Raw genomic sequence first — 22,946 nt, 5'->3', positions numbered from 1 at the left:
ACTGGTGAAAGTGTATTCTCTCCAGCCTTGGAGAGCTTTAATAAATCAGGGCCAGTGTTGGAAAAGGTGTATGGTTAGAGTCCTGCACAGGACTGGATTGTTAAGGGAACTAACAGTTGGAGGCCAAGTGGCCAGGCTTTATTTTGCTGTTTGTTTGTTTTGCCTGTTTTTGTGTGAAAATAGTATTGAATACATAATAATAGTAGTGAATAAATCCCTTGATGCACTTTTAACCTGCTGGCCCTGTTTTCTGTATGAAACTCCCCTGTTGCTATTGGCGATCTCACACTGTAAAATACAAAATGTTTTTATACAGCCATTATAGTAAAGTGTAATATTATGCCTTAATATTGTTTTTCTTACATGCTGTTTTACACTTCCTGTATGGACATATGCTGTATTTGTAGGTTTTGTTGGTTACTAAAAAAAACAAAATCAAAAAAGGGCAGAGTATTTCCATTGGAATTTCTAGGACCAGCACAGCCATCCTTCTAACATGTAGATAATGCCTAAATAAATTGTTGAATTATAATAATCTTATCCAATTTCTCTAATACAACATATACATCCCAAACAATTGTTTGGTTCTCCTTGAACCAGTGATTTTATGGACAACTATTTATGCACAATATGATAATTATAAAATCGATTTTTATTTACAAGTAATAAAAGACACACAGAACTATAATGCAGAGTTCCTAGAGCTTCTGATATATTCAATCCAATGTCATTAGTATATCGTCTACTGTATTCAGAAACCCCCTTACTCAACGAGTTTCACAACGACCAAACGCTGCTTTTTTAAGGGGGATGTGGACTACAATCCCTTTTCTTCTGTCTTTATCATAGTGGCAATAAATACAGAATAGGAGTAAAGAGTCTCTTGTCATACCCACATCATGCATCCCAGAAGGCTTCCGGCTGTTTGCAGAAAAAGGGGCTTTTTCCTACATGGCAAAAAATAAAATGCAGATCTCACCCATGTGCAGGCACCCAAACCAGGAAAGCTCTGGAGGGACTGAGGGGTCTGTGGAAGTTAAGGTGAGTTTCTTTTTTTATTTAGTTTCGCTTTAAGGTTTGTTTTCTGCATTACTCTGTTCGCATGTAAAATGTACGTCCGTTTTTGGGAAAAAAATTGTTAGACCATGGGAATGTATTGTTGGAATGTGCCGAATATACTTTTGGACAAAAATGGATGCAACAGATTGAAATATAATTATTGTTGACTGCAATGGTAATTTTGAATGTCCTCCACTAAAATCTTTCAGTGATACCTTCAAGATTTAAAAATTTGGCCTACATACGAAAAGACAGGATCAGCATAATGAATCCAAGAAGGGTGTGGATACATTAAAAAGTAATTCTTTGTTTTTAAAATAGTATTGTTTACTGTTAGCATATTTTACAGGAGGATCATTGTAACCTAATATTGAGCTGATTTTTGGGTCCAAAACATTTGTCAATTTTTTGTTCCCTAGCAGTAATTGTTATGAACATACGTTAGGAAGGATTGCAGTTAATGAAAGTTGAACATTACATGTACAGTTTTGCATGCTTTTTATGTCGATATGATTTACCTTCTATTTCAGCTTGAATTTGCAAGTTTTGTTACACATGCTTCTAGATAGGTTTGCAGTCTGTGTGCAAATGATTCTGCAACTTCCCTCTTGCATTGACTGAAAGTGAAAAGCAAAGTTAAATGGGTTCGTTTGTAAAAGTAAGAAAGACTGTTCACTTAGCAAAATAAATATTCACTTAATATTCTCCTGGCTGGATTAATTTCTGTCTGAATTTATATGTCTAAAAGCTGTACATTGTTTTTCATGAAAATTTATTTTACATTGTAGGCCTGTAATTCTTATGCATAACTCACCGCAATATGTCCGCAGGGCCTGAGTATATTAAAGTTTGAAACACAAAATCATGTCATAATAATAAATTAAATTTATTAATAAACTTTAAAACAATTGACAGCACAATCGTCCAACGTCACAATCCGAGCAGTAGAATCGGGTTTCTTTTTTAATTTTTATCCCGGAATCATCCCGCTTCGAGCAACACACCATGCACATTCTTGTTGGCGCTTGCTTTCTTGCGCTTGGTGGTACATGCTCCATTAAGTGACGACCAGTCAGGCATTCAGGGTTCACCACTGTAGTAGCACGCCGTCTAAGTTGACCTGTATCCATTTTTGGTGTTAGGTATTTCAAACATATGGCTTCACAAACCTTTCAAATGAACTCAGTGTGAGGTACAGGGCTGTCATTCTGTTATTTGAACAGAATGTGGGCATTCCACAAACATTGTCCCACAAGATGTCTGAAGATCTTTGTATAGTACTTTCTTTGTTGCGTTCTAACGGCTGGATAGAAAGTCATCGCCTGGTCGACTCTGTCAACACTTCCCATGGTGCTATTATAATCCAAGACAACTTGTGGTTTCAGGATCTCTTTCCCACCTCTTGTTCGTGTCATAGCACTGTGTTATCCTCTGTGCTCAAAAGGCACACATCCTTCCATCGCAGTGCCATCATTTTGTCTTGAGCTTCTGTTGGGCGAACATGGATGGCAATTCGCGCTGGTTAGCCCTAACTGTTCCATAGGCATCCATTTTATGCTGGATGAGAAACCCAAATAGATCAGGAGAGTTGTAAAAATTGTCTGTAGTGACACAATAGCCTTGATTGCGCAATGGCTCAATAAGTGACAGGACAGATGATGTTGCCATAGCTGCTGAATCTGGGGCTAAATTTTTTTGCCTTTCCAAGAGTATATTAAAGAGTTCCAAATATACCCTTTTGCTGATTCGCACAGCATAAATGATTTCACACAGATGTGTGCTCTCTTGGATGCTATGTATTGCACCCAGCTGAGCCTCCCTTTGTAGGCCATTAGACTTTTGTCTAAATTTATGTCTCATTTTGGCACATAGCTGCTTTTGAAGTTATCTAGGATCATCTCATAGACCTCCCAAGTTTTTTTGAGCTTAGGTGCAAGATGAGTGGTTTCATCAAAAGTGTATTTATTGGAAAAATGTAAGTATTTCATTAATAAGCCAAATCTATATTCTGACATGACTGTACCAAAAAAAAAGGTGTAGCAATTAGTTTATTCGTGGATCAATACCACTTCTGCAGGGGTTTCCCCACCACTCCCTGGGGAAAAACTTGGCCCAGAAAAAGACAGATGTCCTTTTTGGTGACAGGTTCCCACTTCCTGCTCCTGGAAAACCTGCTGTGTGTAGCAGCTAATTGTCACTCGGCGTACCTGTTCGTTTCCTCAACATTTTTCTGAATGACTTTGTCATTTAGAAATAACTCCAGGTATGCCACAGGGTTGTGTTCCACATCTACCTTCAGGCCAGGCGTCCCAGTAAATGGGAATCTTGGGGGCATTTGCTGAGCTTGACTAATGTCAATCGAGCACCAAGTGCGAATATCACTGACCTCAGTTACAGAATCCGCCAGCAAACGGCAGGCAGAGACGTTGTCATAAACCAGGCAGAGGTTAGGGCAGGCGGGAGCCAGAGACTTGGTCAGAATCCAAGCAGAGGTCAGGCAGGCGGAGGCAGAGACGTGTTCAAAGGTCAGGCAGACGGCAGGGCAGGCAGCAGGCAGAGACGTGGTCATAATCCACGCAGAGGTAGGGCAGGCCGCAGGCAGGGACATTGTCAAAGGTCAGGCAGAGGTCAGGCAGGACGATGGAGGACACCAGCAGACCAGGTAACACCCTATTTATTATTGTTTGAGCTACCCCATGTGTGGCTCTGGGTTACGGCTTTCAGCTGTTTTTTTTTTATCCACAAGCCACACTTGGGGTTACGGCTCAGGAGGGTAAAGTAGAAAAGTTCCTGTTACCACTCTGCCCACAGATCATCTGTCCAGCAGCTTGCAGCATCCTCAGTTTCCCTTTAGCTGTGCAAAGATATACCTTTTTTTATCATTCCCTGCACTTTCTCTGAGGCTGTGCTCAGCTGGGAGGTATTTCAGGAAAAGCAAGCAGACAATGAGCGAAATAGTTCCTGGTTCCGCCTGCCCTGATCCCGGCCTGAGACCTAGCTTGTCTGCTGCCTGCTCTGTCCATCAGTCCGCCTCGACTATACCTTCCAATGTCATCTGAGTACCTCAACTGCGCTGTCCCCACACCAAAGCCCTCTGTCCTGCTTGCCCCTGGTGGGGAGAGCCTGGGGGCGGTGACCTGGTGTTTTCCCGCAGCAAAGCAGTCTGGTAACCATTAGGGTCAACGGCCCATCATCCCTTGCTCTGGTGAAGACCGGGAAACACTTAGACTCCATGCCCCAGTTAATCCTGTGTCACCTGCCAGGGGGCGCAGCCCTAACAGTTCTCTTTTTACATGATTGGGGGTTTAAAGCAAAAAGTGAAAAAATCCTTTACAAAGTAAACAAATACCTTGCTATGTGAGCAGTCTTTTCTCCTTTGGTTAATCGTCCCTAAAGAGTAGGGTTAGAAATATCATCAAATACCATCACATCACCAACCATAACATTTCTGCAGAATATGGTGATCTTACACTGTTAGGTGTTTGATACTCCCCAAAGTATGGTATGCCCTGAAATGTGCACCTTTTAAATAAAGTCAGCAATGATAGTACCAATATTTCCATCCCCACGAGGTTCACTTCAAAATGTAATACAAAATACAAATTAATTAGCTGTTTTATTCTAGATTAAGCCATTCAGGACCAAATAAGGAATACAAAGCGATTATTTATTTAGTGTTACCAAACAATTTTGTTATGTGTCTCATAATTTACAAGAATGTGGGCATAAGGTTTTTGTCTGAGAGATCTATTTATTATAAAGTATTTTAAAACATTTTTTTATAAAGTCCAAAGAAATAGTTATGGGACGTCAAAGTGACTTTTCTCCAAAATCCTTAACAAAGCTACAATACACTTTTTTTTGTAAAGTCACACAGGGTTCATGGCAGGAAAGGATGAAAAACCACAGCTGCCTTTACAGCAGTCTGTAGTACTTGGCAGTAATACAGTCTTGTTCTGAGGTTGTCCGTGAAAAGAAAAAAAATTCTAAATAGCCTTAGCTGTAAGAATTATTGTTGTAACTCAGTTTGTAGACATAAATGAAACATACAAAATAGAAAAGGAAGTAAATGATATCTGAGAAATAAACTGTTATGAATGTATTGCACCAAACATTGATCAATTATAACGCATATTATATATCTACATCTTCTAAAGCAAGAAAAATATTGTCTTGTATGAAATAGGACATGGATTCAAGAGGCAGAAGCAGCGTTTACCTATGTTACAAAGGTACATTGTTCAGTTTTTAGTGGAAATACTCTAGTACTTGAAAGAGAGAAAATATCGGTATTAATAAAAGGGCATTGAGTATCTTTGACAAATGAGCAAATTTATTTACAAAGAACAATAGTTACACAAAGGATAATATGAGAACTGTTACAATGTACATAAAGCCAAAACTGAAACTTTTAACCAGCAAATCCCCAGTGGAGGTAGTAGAACACAAATAAAGATTAGAAGCAAATGTGATAGTAAGCTCTTCGGGGCAGGGTCCTCTCCTCCTCCTGTGTCACTGTCTGTATCTGTCTGTCATTTTCAACCCCAATTTAATGTACAGCACTGCATAATATGTTGGCGCTATATACATACTATTTATTATTTAATAATAATAATAATAATAATAATAATAATAATAAAATGTGCTCCCCCAGGTGACTTAAGTAATATCAAAATGTATATTAAACAAAAAGAATGATGCTAGATACCTAATAAATAATAAACAGGCCTACTCTAATATGATAAAAGAGACATTATAAATAGTTTTTAGGTTAGTGGGCTAGGTGGGTGCCATAATTATGGTAAAATCTTTCTGGCATTTGGAACTATTACACAATGAAACTACATAGACTAAGGTGATCTGGCTAACTCCTTTAGAGGAAAGATTTGGTTGCTTGCAAATTTGCCTTGCCAAAGGATGGATCATCCAATAAGGTATCAACCGATTCTTACTAAACTTTCACTGTCAATTGATCATTTAAAAGACATTGGGCATTTCCAACACTATATTCTTGCCACTTACCCTTCTAATGTTCTATTTGAGATTGTTATTCAGATTATAGTGTTGTTATGGCTGATACATATACACTGATGACTGTTTAAGAGGAGTCCCCTTTAAATTGATGATTGTATCCCTTTTTTATTTTATATTCTCTACCTTATCTAATTTCCAATCCCACTAACAAAAAACACCCTAATGCATTTTTTCTTAGTACTGTGTATATTGGGGATTGTAGGGGAATACAGAATACACATAAAAAAATAACAATTGTGCAAAAGACAAGTGTGTGTCGTGCCCAATGGGGGTAATCATTCCTTCATTAATTAGGCATAAGTTATTTATTGATAATCAAACTTTCCTGGGCTCTAATACCCACCTGTGGTGCATATAAACATGTGAAAATCCTACTTTTAGCAAAAGGTAGCTAAAGACTGAACAGATAAAACAGGTCATCTTTGATAAAGCATAGTACTGGAGAATTCTGAGAAATGTGATCTATTTATAGACTAGCTTTTATTATACCTAAACTAATATAACATATTTTCTTTCTTCCTTAAGATGAATGATGTTAACTTTCCCACTGTGTCACTCTGAAATGACAGTATAATGAAGATATTATCATATATTTGCATCACTGTAGACTAAGAAATCCATTTTCTCTGGAAATGTAAAACGCAAGACACCAAAGTACATACAAATATGCATAAAAATAGTGGTACATTTTGTTACTAAAATTTTTAGTAACATAGTATATGACCTGAAATGTCTCATTATTTTTTGCATGCTGAATATGAGGGTATATTATTTTTTCTAGGTTTTTACATAAATATTCGATAATAATGTCATTAACATGGAAATTGCAGTACACACTTCATCAGCGTACATCCTTATAGCATAGCTTTGGGTAGGAACAACCTGACTGGAGTGTTTTCCTTATGTGGAAGTTTGGCTAATTAGTAATAGGTTAAGAAACAGATGAGGACTGGTAGGCAAATTTGAGAAGGGGAATTCAGGGGTTTTGAAAGTAGGAGTAAGCCTATTAGGATGAGAAAGGAGTTTCATAGGATAGGAGCAGGTCTGTAAATGTCTAGTGAGTGAGGAAATCATTAGTAGGACATTGGAAGAGGATGAAATGAAAAGAGGATGTTGCAGTACTTCAAGGGAGAGATGATGAAAGCATTTACAAGGAATTTGTTGATCTGGGAACTGAAAGGGCATATTTTGGAAATGTTATGAAAGTGGAAATAGCAGGACCTTGAAATGTTATGAAAGTAGAAATTAAAAGATAGTGTAAAATTAAAGATGACACCAAGACAATGTGGCAGTGGTCTGGGCCAATTAGACTTGTTATTACCAACCAAAGAGACAAGTTAGGAGTGGATAGGTAGATTTGTTTGTCACCTACATACAGATGGTATTGTAAGCCAAAGGCTGATATGAGATGCATAGTGAAGAGATGTACAAAGAGAATAAAACAAATCCAAAGACTGATCCTTGGGAAACACTGAGAGTGGGAAAAATACATTACCACTGAAAGAAACTTGGAAGGAGCCATCAAATAAATAGGAAATATAATCAAGATAAAGCATTGTCATTGATACCAACAGAATTCAGGGTACAACAGGATGTTGTAAACTGTATGCATTCCCAGTACAAATCTTGGTGGCACTTTTATTGTGCATGTATGAAGAGTTACAAAATTAGTTAACCTGCCTCATTGACAACTTTTTTTTTTTTCAGTCTCCTGGACTTAGATTGTTGTCCTGCAGGCTAAAACCTATGGGCTATAACCACAGCACTCATCATGCACCAATTCAGTGGGAGTGACATTATTCGCCTCTAGAGTCTTCAGCAATTTATTTTTTCTAACTGAAACATAATCAATGGACAAAATCTTTGCTACAGTCTTTTCTCATAGGGCAGTTAAGCTGCTTACACACTTCCAATTTTTATCGTTGGAAATGAACTACGAACGACCGATTGGCCAAAAATCGTTCGTAAAAAAAGTAACCAACGATGCCGACGAACGAGGATAGTCGTTGGAAATGAACGACCGGACCAGCGGATCGGATTGGACGACGATCATTGACCATCTATCCTGTGTACGGTCATTCAGTGATCGTCCATGGTCTGAGCATGCGCGGTGAACGAACGCTCGCTCACTTCCTGTGGTGCACGTCACTTTCTGTATCGTTCAAACGATCGCATCTATCGCGTGTACAATATCTTCGAACGATCGTGTCGTTATCTGTAGGTACAGGATCGGTGCCATACGATCGTTCGCAGATATCGTGCAGGATCGTTCGTCGTTCGTTTACCAACGATAAAAATTGGAAGTGTGTACGCAGCTTTATTCCTGTTTTGGGGGCTACTATACTGGCTCTTACAGACTGAAAAACTGAAATACTGGTTTTGGAATAACTAAAAGGCAAAAAGGGGAGAATGGACTAAAACGGCAAGCTGTCCTGACAGTGGTTCTGATCACTAAAATATTACATTGCTTCAGTTATTAGGAGTATTAGGAGTAACTTCTGGGAAAGTTTTTATAGAACACAAAAAACAGCCTTTTTAAAGGCAGGTCATACCTGATTTATTTGTTATGTATACATACTCATATATTTTTTACTTTTATCAGATACACAGATGCAGACTGCGTTGGAGGCAATGATCCAGCAAATTCCTGTTAGTGGGGTGTAGTCTACACTTTCTGGCACAAGTTCTTAGCAAGTTCATTATCTGTATCCTTTAGCCAGTGACCCAGAGACCAAAAAACATTCATATTGTCATGGTGGTGTTGTACTTATCTTTAATCTTTAAGCAAATGATTGACTCTTACTTCATACACACATATATACTTCTATGTATATATATACCATACTTGATTTATCTGTTAGTTGATAAATAAGATCTGGTCCCACCAAATATTTTTGGAAGTCATGTGCTTAGTTGATTAGGTTAAACCTGTGTGAAATAAGTGTCACTTGATATTTGTATATATTTGTACATAGCAAATAGATCTGTCATAAAGACAAAGGAACAACCCAAACAGGTCAAAGAGTAACTCTTGTGGAAAAATAAAGTTCAGGGTTGGGTTAATAAAATACTAAACTTTAAATATCCCATGGAACACTATTAAAGCCATTATAACAAAATGTACAGACTATGGCACCACCTGAAACCTGACACGAGAAACCACTAAAATTCACAGTCTGGGCAAGCAGGACATTAATCAGTGATGAAGCAAAGATACTAAGGATAATGTAGAAGGAGTATTTGACCATAGGACTACTTTAGGCCATATACTCCTCAGACTAGGACTTTATAGGAGAGTGGCTAAAAATTGCATTTGTAGTTGCCCAGCACTTTGTGGTGGAACTGTGGAAGTTCTCTGGTCTAAAGTTCACCTTTTTGGCTATCATGATAAATGTGGCACAAACTAGGCATTTTCTATCACACCATTCGCACAGTGAAGCACAGTGGTGTGTGGACAGTGACAGTGGTAGGAGAATAGATCAGGAATGAAGAAAGATGGATGGGATTAGATATAGGGTAAATCCTGAGGAAAACTTCTTCCAGTTCGGCATAGATTGTAGACTAAAAAAATGCTGTACTCCATTTATCACGGGAAAATCCGGATCCCTAGACCAAAAGAGGTATGTCCTTGCAATATCAGCTATGGATATGTTATTCTAAGAAAACTAAAGTAAAGGTCAATAGATGCCAATGCCATTAGTGGAGGTCTTTCTCCTTATGACTGGCTCTATGAAATTGTAAATTCAGCTAAAGCATCCTTATGGATTCTTTCCTATTTTTGGAATATGTAGCACTAACCCATAAGGGCTGATGGATTTCTTTGGTTTGCCTTAAGCTGCGTACACACTTGCAATTTTTGTCGTTGGAAAGGATCTTTCACGATCCTTTCCAACGACAAGGGAGTGCACGATGCATGAACGGTGCTGTACATACAGCACCGTTCATGCTCTATGGAGAGGGGAGGGGGAGAGCGACGGAGCGGCACCCTGCTGCGCGCTCTCCCCTTCCCTTTCATTAGAATCGGCTGTCGTCCATCGTCCGTGGATCCCACAGGTCGGTCGTCCGGACGATGGACGACACCGACTGTACACAGGGCAGATTTTCGCCCGATAATTGGCCGATGCGGATTATCGGGCGATAAAAATCTGACGTGTGTACGTAGCTTTACCAAACCAGTGAGGATCCTCCAGGAACTTGACACTGAACACTGACACAAAACAAAGTTTCAAAACACATAAGAAAAAGTTCAGTTTTTGGAAATCCTGAGATCTCCTCAAGCTTTATCTTTTGGTTAATCAGTTCGTCTTGGCAAGATAATGTGTTTGTCTTTTTTTTTATTTCTCTTGAAGAGTCTGTTAATGTATAAACTACATTAGAGTACACTCATAATTTAAATTAGTCTCCCATAAAAGCCTTCACTTAAGAAGTAAACCTGTCATGACAAAAATATGGCCACTGTCAAATCTTTTATTTGATGCTTTCCTGGAGGTCATTCTCTTTCTGTGTGTTCACAGTCACTGATACAACACACCCATGCTTCCTGCCAAGTCAGATGTCTTAAACTTGTTCAGGGATATGTGGCTTTTATTTTGTAAAGGAATTTAGTTTCCCCAAACAAATTATCACTTTGGGTATGTTTTCCATTTACTATGCAAGTAACAAAAGTAACAAAGAAAAACATAATTTTTGTTGATTACACGTGTCAGGTCAGATAACCTCATTCACTATTCCAAGTGAATTATCCTTTGCAGAGTGATAATTCAAGTGAACAGCGTATACCTATTTAGTAAATTAACCACATTTCTTCATTAGTGTAGTGGGGCGGGCACACATAGGCATGCCATGCCCTCACTTTTTTTCGGGAATGAGGCGTTTACATAACAATGATGCGCAGGCGCATTCGCCATGGATAGTACTGCTCCCCCTCTGTTTTTTATGACTACACCTCTGTTCATTAGGTAGTAAAGCTATTCCATTACTTTAAATGTCAGGGAATCAGCCTGGGAATTTTGCTACTCTACAAGTTTACTAAAATGAAGGTTTGATAGCTCTCTACTACCATCTAGTGATCATTCATATAATGTAGCAACTGCTATATAAGTTTATTAATAAATTATTAGTTTTTCCTAAACTTACACTCCCAAGTCCTTTACAAATCAACTATACAATGCCTGGGTATTATAATAAAAAACACATTTTTTTTTACAAATTAAATTTTTTTGACTGATTACAAATGCTTGCAAATTTTATCCCAAATTATATAGAACATAAGGGTGGATCCTCTGGTAAATTAAATGGCAGAATTTAAAACTTTAGCAGCAGTTATGTGGATTGAAACAAATATTGGGGGTTTAGGGTCCTCGGAGGGGTGGCAACTTTGGGTTGCCGTTAAGGGTTGGGACACTCATTTTAGGTGTGAGGATCCCAGTAACAGGAGGTATGGTGTTCTACTCGAGGTGGAGGGTCGATGGGAGGTTGATTGATATCTTTTGGATAGCCTTTCAGAGTTTGTGTGGTGCAGCTTGAAGCACATAATGTAGAACAGTGGTCCCCAACCTTATGGGACCCACAGACCACTAAATGCACGGACTCCAGACCACACATACGCGGGGAGCCATCTTCCCCCAGAGTGATGTCATGATGCCAGAACCCGCTCACCTGGCAGGTGCAGTGCAAAACAGAAGGTAGCTTTAAAGTTGAAGACCAGTCAACAAGGCAGTAAGACAATGAAGACTTTTAAAAAGGATGCCTGAAATCGATGTCCATGAGCTGTCTGTGCAGGAACATGTGCATCCTTGCACACAGGGCACAGAAGTATGGGCATGCTCATGCACTGGTCTTATCCCACAGGCCCGCAGAGATGCAGGAGCAAGGGTCTGTATATTTCACACTTACACTAATACTATCATTTATATTTTACAGATGATTTACAATGTCAACATACATTTTTTAGGAAAGGAAATTCATGAGTGTATGATGCAAACATTGAGTGCCAAGTGTCCCTCATACTTAATCATGAACAAACGGTGTGCCCACTTTTAGCACAGATATTTTAAGGCTGAAGATGCAGCAGGATCTTCAATTGTGTTGACTCCTGAAATTGAACATCATTTTTATGACTTTATTTTGGCAGATTGGCAAATGAGGAATTGCTGAGGCAAGAGATATCCAGGAAACATGTTGGGCGTATAATTCACGAACAGTTGGGTATGCAGAAGCAATCAACCAAGTGGGTGCAAAAATATGCCAAAATAAACTGATTTTGCAACATTTTGAGCGATGTAGTATATGTTTTATACGACTTATCATTGTTGATAAAACATGGTTATACCTCTATGATGGAGATTTAACAGCAGTCCTTGTCGTTACAACTGTTGTTCACAGCAGAAGACGTTCAAGATGGAAAAGTCAGCAGAAAAAGTAATGTTTTATTGGATTAAGTACTGTTGATGACTTCAGAAGGGGTCAAAAAGTTTACACACAGTACTACTTGACATGCTTTTTGAAGGCTTTCTTTAATTTTTTTTATTATTGCAGGACAAGGCACCTGCTTATAAGAGAATAAATGTTCTGAAGAGATTGGGGTTTAAGTGCATACACCACCCACCCTACTTATCTTACATACCATGTAAGTTTTTTCAATTTCTTCCTTGTCAGGCCTAGAATCTTGCCGCATCTCCTTTTTGTAAAAGAAGAATTGGATTTTTATATCCCTTTTTATATATGGATATTGTTAACTAAATGTAAGTTGTTTTTTTTTTTGTTAAGGTATTGAAATAATTTTATCTTTGGGATATGGTTAATCTGGTGTAACAGCTGACCAAAGAAATCACAGGGTTTCGTCCAGAAAGACAGGTACATTGCCCCAGATATAGGTTATACGCAGAGTAATTTTCTGTTTAGTCACACAGTTTTACTTTTGACTTGAAGGTGGAGTTGAAGTACCAGGAGGAATGACAATTAGCTTCTTGGCCAGGTGGGGGAGCTAAAGAGGCCTGGGTATGATCAGGTGTAACTGTATCACCTGAAACCCATCCTGGAAATTAGGACGGGGATATAAACTCCCAGCCTGCTTATTCCTGTGTCTCTGTCTTGGCTCGTGAGCTGGGAGGAGGTCCAAGGGGAACTGGGAACTGGGAGTAAAGACACAGACTTTGTTGAAAAATTTGTATGGTTGGGGTGTTAGAGCCCTGCACAGCACTAGGTTGGGCTGGATTGTTAGTAAAGGGAACTAACAGTGAGTTAGTGGCCAGGCTTTATTTTGCCTGTTTTTGTGTGAAAATAGTATTAGGTAATAAAACCCCTAATGCAATTTTAACCTGCTGGCTCTGTTTCCTGTTTGAAACCCCCCCTGTTGCTATTGGCGATGTCACATATGGTGGAGGATGCAGGCAGCTTTAAAAGCGGGTGTTTGGAAGGAGGAAATACTAAAACAGCTTGTTTTGGCCAAAGCGGAGCAAAAGCGTATTAACCAACAATTGTTGCCAAGTCTGGAAAAAGTGGAGGGCCGCCACAAGGAATTGTTGGAAATACAAGCACAGAGCTACCAACAACAATTAGATGCATTAAAACAGCAGATATCTTTACGAGAGCAGGCTGACGCCAAGAGTGGTGCTGGGCGATTGCCAGTTTTTGGGGTAAGACAGTTTTTGACAAAACTGACTGTGGATGATGATCCTGAGGTGTTTTTGACCACATTTGAAAGAACTGCAGAGAGAGAGAGGGCTGGCCCCAAGCGCAGTGGGCGGGTATAGCGGCACCATTTCTGACGGGAGTCGCAGAAGGTGTATGGTTACCTGGCCCCACACGACGTCAAGTGTTATGTGAAGTTTAAAACTGAAATTTTGAGAAGTCTGGGCGTGACTCCAGCGGTGTGGGCCCAACAAGTGTACAAATGGACTTACCAGACACACGCCGACCTCCAGAAAAGGCCCTTACCCAGGGCAACACAGAAGAATTCTTTGCTGACTGGAGAGGGCAAAAGACTAAAGTAGAAAAGAAGACCATAAAGCCATTGGATAATTGTGATAAGTATTTCTTTGATAGAAATGAGGAGAGGAAAGCATTGTCCAAGGAGGAGAAACAAAAATTAAAGGAGGAGGCTAAAAAGCTTCAAGAAGAGTACAGATATCACATACTGGACAGGCATCAGGAAAAAATTTGAAAACTTTAAAATTGAACCACCGGGTCTTTTCTGTGGCCTAGGTGACCACCCCAAAATGAGAATAAAACCAGAAGATGTCATTATAAACTGCAGCAAAGACTCAAAGATTCCGGAGCCCCCTCCTGGCCACAAGTGGAAGGAAGTATGCTTTGATAACACGGTCACCTGGCTGGCTTCCTGGACAGAAAATATTCAATCAAGTACATCATGTTGAACCCCAATAAAAAACTCAAGGGAGAAAAGGATTGGCAGAAATACGAGAACATGGAACCTAATGGGTTTGAAGAAGAGAAAAAAAACCTGTTGCCAAGAAAACTCCTGTCAGAAAGCCTGCAGCCAAGGAAAAGGTAAAGGAGGAGTCCAAAGATGAGGAAGACTCAGAAAAAGGAGAAGCAATGGAAATAAACTTCCTTGTTACTAAAGGAAAAACAGCTACTTCTGCCAAAAAAAGGTGAATCTAAAGAATAGTAGGTGGAAGATGCTGGTGAGTCAAAGGCTGAAGAAGCAAAATGTGAAGTAAAGGCTAAAGAGACAGAAGCTGCAGATAAGAATATGGAAGCATCTGAGAAGACTGGGGACTCTTCTGCAACACCAGTTGTTTCTGAACCCCCATCACGAGTCCAAAGAATCAAAACCTATGTCTGAAGAAACTGAAACTGCAAAATATTCAGCTGAAGAGAAAATTGCCGATCTTGTTTCAGATGCAGCTTTTGATTAAACCGGTGAAGATTTACAAGATTTTGTCAAAGTAGCTGAAGAAACTGCTCCCGCACCGACTCAAGAAAGAATCCCTGTGGAAGATGTTCATGTATTACCTGAGATTGAAGCTTAAGAAAGTGTTCCTGTATTGACTGACAAGGATACTTCTGCGCTGATTGGGATTGAAGCTGATGAATGTGTTCCTGTGTTGGTTGGGGAAAAGTTTCTTCTGGTTGAAGTCCAAGCTAAAGGCTGTGATTCTGTTTCAGCTAAGACAAAAGAACAGCCTGAAGGACATGAAGAAGCTGAGCCAATGGTGGCTGAAGAAGGAGATGTTGAATCTGAAGATGAAGGGACAAAAGAGGAAGAAGTTGGCAATCTGCAACTGGGCTTGGCCTACCAGTCAAGTAGCAAGCACAATAGTGCCATACCTAACTTCACACAGTCTACTGAAGTCATAGAGAAGAGAGTGGCTCTACTTTCAGAACAGTTGGAAAAAGCTGAAAATTAATCCACTGAGAAAATTCAGAAGGAAAATATTGAAGATTACAAAGAAACTCATGAAAATATGTTTCCAAAAAGGTGTGGGAAGAGTTTAGTAAATCAAGTGAAGTAAAGAGGGAAGGAACTGTCCCTGTTGTGCCTGATGAACAGGATGCCCAGGAGCATGTTGATCAAGGGGTTGCTATATCAGTGGAAGTGAAGGCTGAAAAAGTGCTTGGAAACATGGAGCCTCCAAAACCAACAAAAATTAAAAAGAAACATGTAAAGCAATACTATGCAGCTATACTTGTCCCAGGCGCTCAAATCTTGATCGTCACATGCAGAGGCACATAAGAACTGGTTCTGGGGAAAAGCTATATGAATGCTTCGTTTGTCATGTTCAGTTTACACAGGGTGGAACCAGGAAAATGCACATACTGCAAAAGCCTACTGAGAATGTAGCCAAAGTTTGCTGTCCCCATTGTGATACAGTCTTCATTGACCGTTATGGCCTTATTCAACATCAGAAGTCTCACAACAATGAAAAGCGATTTGAATGTAATTGGGGTGGGGCAGAAAAAAAGTGTGAAGACCATCACCACTATGGCTGTTATTGGTGTCATGCCAATAATACAGAAACTGGAACCTCAGCTTGCGGTAGCCAACAACATTGCTGGCATTGGACTGGAGCAGATTGAAGAGAGGCGGCCCATTTTGTATCAGCCAAGTGACAAGATTGTAGCTAATGCCTCAGAAGCTGTCAGGGGGTTCTATAGATGCAGTGATAAAAATATAACTGGAGTGGTTGATAAGACCAAGGGAGCAGAGTATGACAGTGTGGAGATGACCAAGATGTTATAAATGGAAGCATCAACACTGTGGTTGGGAGCAGCGGTGTTGATACTGTTTTTTTTTTCAAAGTCTGAAACTCTTCTTGAACAATACCCACCAACAACTGATGAGGAACTAGAAAAGGAGGCTGAAAAAACAGAGGGGTTTGAGGTATTGAATGACAAGGCAAGCTACTCTATTCGCTTGGGATCTCTCTCTACCAAGGCATGCAAACGTGTTTACCATCAAGCATTGGCAAGATTCAGGGATGCTAAATGCAGAAGTCAGGAGGCCACTGCTCAGCTACAGTCTACAGTTGACCTGATGGAATATGCTAGGAAGAACATGAATGATGCCAATCAGAAGATACATGATGCATGGGAGAGGCTCTACAACAAAAAGTGAGAAACCTGGACGAAAGCAGAAAGTGCGGTCCAAGCACAAAGGTTCAACCAAGAAGTAAAGATAAAGCAAGAACTGGGTGAAGAGTTAACAAAGGAGGAAATTGACATTTTGAGTGATACCTGAACTAAGATGAAAGAGCAGAAGGAGTTACTAACAAAGGAGAAGGAAGAACTGATTTAATGAAAAAAGACACTTTGCCAAAGTTGCCTAAAGATGCCAGAGACAAATTGGTCCAGAACACCAGGTCTCTAAAAAGAACATTTTTTGTTTGTTGTGTTTTGACCTAGTAAAGGTAAGACCCAGGTCTTCAATGGCAGCCCACGGCCACATCAGCCTGAATGCTCGGGATCCCGGATTTATACCTACTTGGCAGCCTGTGTCCCAACCCTAAGGTTGAAACAAGAAGGGGGGAGGGGTCTGTAACAGCTGGCCAAAGAAATTAGAGTTTCATCCAGAATGACAGGTACATTGCCCCCGAGTAGGTTATACGCAGAGTATTTTTCTCTTTAGTCAGTGGATTTTACTTTTGTCCTAAAGGTGGGGTTGAAGTACCAGGCCGAATGACAATGAGCTTCTTGGCCAGGTGGGGGAGCTAAAGAGGCCTGGGTATGAGTGCTCTGGTGTAACTGTCTCAGCTGAAATGCATCCTGGAAATTAGGCTGGGGATTTAAACTCTCAGCCTGCTTATTCCTGTGGCTCTGTCTTGGCTGGTGAGCAGGGAGGAGGGCCAAGGTTAACTGTGAGCAAAGACACAGACTTTGTTGGAAAAGCTGTATGGGTAGGGTCTTACAGTAGGGCACTTTTAACCTGCTGGCCCTGTTTCCTGTTTGAAAACCCCCCATTGCTACAGGCAATCTCACACTGGGTAAATTATATTTAAATGTGACTTTTCCTTATTATAGAGACTCAATGGTTTTAAGGAAAGGATTGTAAGAAAGGATTGTTTATTGGAGGGGATTGTAAGAAAGGATTGTTTAATGGAAGAGATTAGTCCTCCTGAATATGTAATACTAATGTAAACCTCAGGATCCTTGGGTATTAACTAGATAAAGTTTTACATTTGCAGCAGATCAATTGCTTCTATGCTTACCCATAAAAGAAATTCATAGTACACATGGCATTTGTTGCATTGGTTGGGGTGTTTTTCTGTTTGTGTGAACCGGTGAAGTGCTACACACTATGAAGATATCAGAAAGTTGTTTATTAAAGACCCGGATAGACCGCAGCGATACATATGGCAAACCCCCTATTAGACAGAATTATGTCCAGCTAAATAAGGTGAAAAAAGACCCTCTATGTGTGGTGGTGTGAAATGGTGAGGTGTGTACTATAAGGATATCAAAAGACCATTTGTTATTGATCTAGAAAAAAAATTCCAAATAGTCCCCTTATAACCAGACATAATAAAGCCTAGTAAAACAAGGTGAATAAAGACTATCTTTTCAATTATTTTTGTAACTACAGTATACCATTGCCGCCATAAACACCTCCTTCCTTGCAACAAACATCCGGTACTTGTTTATGTAATTTTGTATAGTTATATTTTTGTTTTTGGAAAATTATGTGATTTAGGTTTGTTCTTTATCTTGTATTTTCCATACATGAGAGTAATATATGTTTCTATGGTTATAGACTTCTCCTTTCCTTCCTCCTGAAGAAGTGTTTTTTTTTCTGTGAAACCGGGTTGAGAAAAAAATTCAGAATTTTAACCCTTTCGGGGTTTTCTGTAAGGAGAGGTTATTATATACACCCACGATTTTATTGTGTTTTATGTATTTTAAATGATGTTTGTTTTTAATGTTTAATATTAATAAAATTTTGTTATTTTTTAATATTGATGGTATTGGCTTTAAAAGTCCAGCCTAAAATTGATGTCTTTCATCACATATCTTTTCCTATGAATGTTAGGGATGTGACCTGTTTAGGATAAAGAAATGTATATAGGTGGATGTTTCTTTAAACACATGGTATTTTGTCAGTTGGATGATGTGGGGTGCATGATAGGATATTGGTATAGTGGAACCATAACACTGCAATTTTTAAAGCGGACCTAAACTTTAGTTTTTTATACCCCCCTAGCGTTCTAATTCTGTCAGTATTTCCATGCAAAAAGCGTTACTTTTTTTGCATGGAAATTTATTTTACATTGTAGGCTATAATTCTTAGGTGTAACTCACTGAAATATGTCCAATATTTATTAAATGTATTAATAAATTTATTAATAAACTTTAAATAAAAAAACACAAAAATTTCTTATAAAAATAGTGAAACCTATAATATACAGAAGCATATTATAATATGCTTTAATATACAATTTCTTTGTATTAAATCCAATACAAAAATATTTGAATTTCCTGCCGCTCGTCCCACCCACACTGATGCATGCACCAACATCACTGGGAAACCCCGGAGATCGTCTCTGCAGTTCGCGGCTGGAGATCCGAGTAGGAGGACGTGTCCCCAGGACCTGCGGGGACCAGCAGGATGCCGGGGGATGCTGGCCGAGCAAGGTAAGTGGGGTTTTTTAAGTTTTAGGTGACCCCGAGTGTGACTCGGGATTACTGCTTTTTGCAGATAAAATCCACCCCGAGTCACACTCGGGATTACCGATAGAGGGGTTAAAGTAACAATTATCCTTTTTTTTTTCTTTTTACTGCAACACCCTTTTTTCAAGACTGAATGGGAGTGCAGAGCCTCCAAGGATATCTATCTCATGCATCCCAGGAGGCTCCTGGCTGCTCCTTCTGCACGTGCCTGATCTCAGGCATGGGCACAAGGGGCATTTTTCAAACAATGAGGGAAAGAGATACCAATGTCACACATACGCAGAGATCAGCACTTATTTTTTCCTCTTTACAGAAGGCTATGTCACCTGATCTCGCAAAGTGAAAGATCAGGTGACGTAGCCAGAAGAAGGCTGAAGATGGCGGGAGTCTGGTGCTTCCTCCACACCAGGACTAAGGAGAATTCCAGGACAGCATGGGACCCGATCAAAGACTTCTCCAGCACGATTGAGGGATCTGTCGATTTAAAGGCAAGTATGATTTTTAATAGGTTTCAGTTTAGTTCTGCTTTGAGACATAGAAAGAAACAAACAGATACTGGGACTTTTCAGGCCAATTCAATTCCAAAAGTAAAAAATTATAAACTGTTTTTTTCAATATGAAGTAACAACAAACAGTATTAACTGTATAGAAACACATTTTCCCACATAGAAAACTTTTCCCACACATAACATCAACCTTTTGTTGACTCTCCTAATAGCCAATTTTAGTAATATTAGTAATATTACTATTATATTATAATATTACATATTATATATTATAATTACTATTATAATATTAGTATATTACTATTTAGTAATTTTAGTAGTTTTAGCAATCTTTTGATTTTTAAAGCAGCAACCCCCAACATCCATGACAACCTGATCAGCAATCCCCTAATAATTTTTTTTTTTTTCTACAAAAACTTTTCCCACACATAATATCAACTTTTTGTTGACCCCCCTTATTAGCCACTTTAAGTAGCAATCTTTTGATTTTTAAAGCCATAACCCCCAACATCCATGACAGTCTAATTCACAATCTTTTATTATTTGTTTATTACAAAAACTTTTCCCGCACACATTATCAACTTTTTGTTGACCCTCTTAACAGCTACTTCAAGTAGCAATTCTTGGATTTTTTTAAAGCAGCAACCCCCAACATCCATGATAACCAGACCAGCAATCTTTATGTAAATATGACAATAATTCAAATACCTTCATTTTTAGATCAAACTGGTGTCGCCTTTAGTGCACCCTTTTCTCTATTACATCTCTTCCTCATTTATAAGATGAAATCTGAGTACCATAACATCTTTATGTAAACCATTATTATGCTTCTCATAATCATTTGCTACATCGATAACTTACATACTTACACATACCCTACTCATTAGCAGTGTGATAAATCTTACTCTTGTATCATCCATAATTTTAAAAAATGTGAATTTTTACCTTATGTAATTAAAGAGATTTTATGATCATGTTAAGCACATATATACCTATGTCAAACTTATAATAATATTACAATATTCAATTGTCTAGATAATTGTAAGTGAAGTATTGTATCTAAATATACAAATTTATACTATATGTTTACGTGCAGCTATACAAAGTGTTCAAAAAAAAAATGTGAACAGACATGAGTACTTTTTGTGAACTCAGATTTCATATCACAGATAATATCAGGAGGATTCCATAACAAATTGCAGCAACTTTCCCTGCAAGCCCAGTTGTATATATGTAGTCATGCACACAACCTCCAAACTAGTAAAAGCAAAGTCATTCGTTCCTCTGATATATGATAGGGAAAGCTAGAGACATTTATGAGAAGCCTAGATATTTATCTCCCAAAAATAGGTAGAAGTTTTTTTTTTAATAAATAACAGTTCCCAATTATACTCAAAACCAATTATTCACAAAAAGAACCCATGGCGCATGCGCAGTGATGTCTACTATGCGCTTCCATTCGTCAGACCGAGGCTCGGGGATGTGCACAGCAGTTGGAACAGGGATTGCTTCTTTGGTTTCTTTCATTCTATATCCTGTTTCTGATTGGATTGCTTACCTGTTGCCTCGGCGACGGTAACAGGCGGGGTCTGTAACCGAGGAGCTGTTGTGGGTTCTGGAAAAGAAGTAACGGAAGGTTAAGTGTAATGTGACGTTCGTAGATATTGTGCAGGATCGTTCGTCGTTCGTTTACCAACGATAATAATTGGAAGTGTGTACGTAGCTTAAGTGTACACTTTCCACCTTATTAGTGATTTGATTTTGTGGAGTAGGTGTTATAGTTAACCTTGTAAGTATCATTAATCACGGTTTTATTGACAACTTTTCAGCCTGTCAGTTGTGTGCTATTTGCACAATGTGTATATCTTACAACATATATTCAGACGTATACTTATACTTGATATTGTCTCTTTAAATTCAGAATTCCAGTGTAGAATTTATTTTTCAAATGTGTAACCAGTTTGGGTCATGGGTCTGGAAATAAATGTGGTAAAAATATTTAATGATATAAAAACATAGTAAAAAAAATGATTTACCAGTTTAAAGAACATTAAAAAAAAAGAGAGGAAAGTGTGTAACTTTTATTACTTTGTGAGTATATTGTTAGCCTATCCCAGGGGTAATATATCAATATAACAAAAATGGGAAAAGACTGGGGTTTTGAGTGGCGAAACGTCAAATTATATTTAGTATGAGTGTTTACATACCAAATAAGTGAGGTAATACAACATTAGGAAGGGTGATGTAAAATAAATACTTTATAGTTACTTTTTTGCCAACTATATTGGTGTATTGTGGTTGGTATGCTATTGGATACATAATATACTTCTGGTTCAGTCTGTAATTTTCTATAATTCCATAATCTCCTGGAGCCTGTTTGTAAATCAGATAAACTTCCCTTATAGCTCTCTTTTCTGGATTCGGCCTAAAAACCAGTTTGTCTAGGACATTGGTCCCATTCATATCCAAAAATCTCTGATATTGTAGACACAAAGGAGTGGATTTGATGGTATGGAAAAACCTCCTTTTCCCAAAAAAGATAAAGATACTGCAGCTACATGAGAAATGGGTTTCTTAGTCAGAATATTAGTGAAGGATCTGTCAGTTGTGGTATCAGCCGTCTCTCCTCTACTGATCTTACCAACGGCAGGTCTGGGTTGTGTGCTATCGGGAGGTGGAGGGTAGAGTGGCTGTTTAGATGAAAAACCCCTTATTTGTGCCACGCTTGCCAGCCTGACTATAAAAAAGTGGGGTCATCACCTCAGCTGGAGCAGCCCCAGCAGAAAGAGGCCCCAGGCTTCTCTTGGAGTGGAAAGAGGGCTGCGCTCCCTGTGATGAGGAGTCCTCCCTAGCCTTGTCCCTGCCTGGGCCCTACACTCCTCAGCACCTCAGCAGGCTGGCTAGGAGGGTCCCTTAGGGGGCTCTTTGAAAGGGGTCGGGTCAGGACCAGGCCCCCCCCCCCACAACCTAGCTGACAGCAGCCCACTCCCAGTACCTCAGCTACTCTCTCCTGCAGCCATGCTTCACTTTGTGAAGCTGCTGCAGCCCTAAGCTGAGCCATGAGACCATCAACTGACTCCATACTGCCTACCTTAACCTCCTAACCGTTAAGCCCGAGATTTTTCACCTGTAAAAAAAGTTGCAATTTTCGTTAACCCCGAGTTTTTCTCACTGTATGAAAATACAGTGAGAAAAGTCCGGGTTTAACGATCACTTACC

At 39.1% G+C, this 22,946-nt stretch overlaps 1 pseudogene; it reads left to right on the top strand.

Moving 5' to 3' along the window:
- Window positions 1-16,675, top strand: part of LOC140329835 (perilipin-2-like) — a 17,777-nt pseudogene extending 1,102 nt beyond the window's left edge.
- Window positions 16,676-22,946: the final 6,271 nt, after the last annotated feature.

The sequence above is a fragment of the Pyxicephalus adspersus genome, chromosome 4 (assembly GCF_032062135.1).
Source record: "Pyxicephalus adspersus chromosome 4, UCB_Pads_2.0, whole genome shotgun sequence".
Classification (NCBI taxonomy): domain Eukaryota; kingdom Metazoa; phylum Chordata; class Amphibia; order Anura; family Pyxicephalidae; genus Pyxicephalus; species Pyxicephalus adspersus.
The sequence above is the reverse complement of the archived record's forward strand: the minus strand, read 5'-3'. Positions and strand labels throughout refer to the sequence as shown.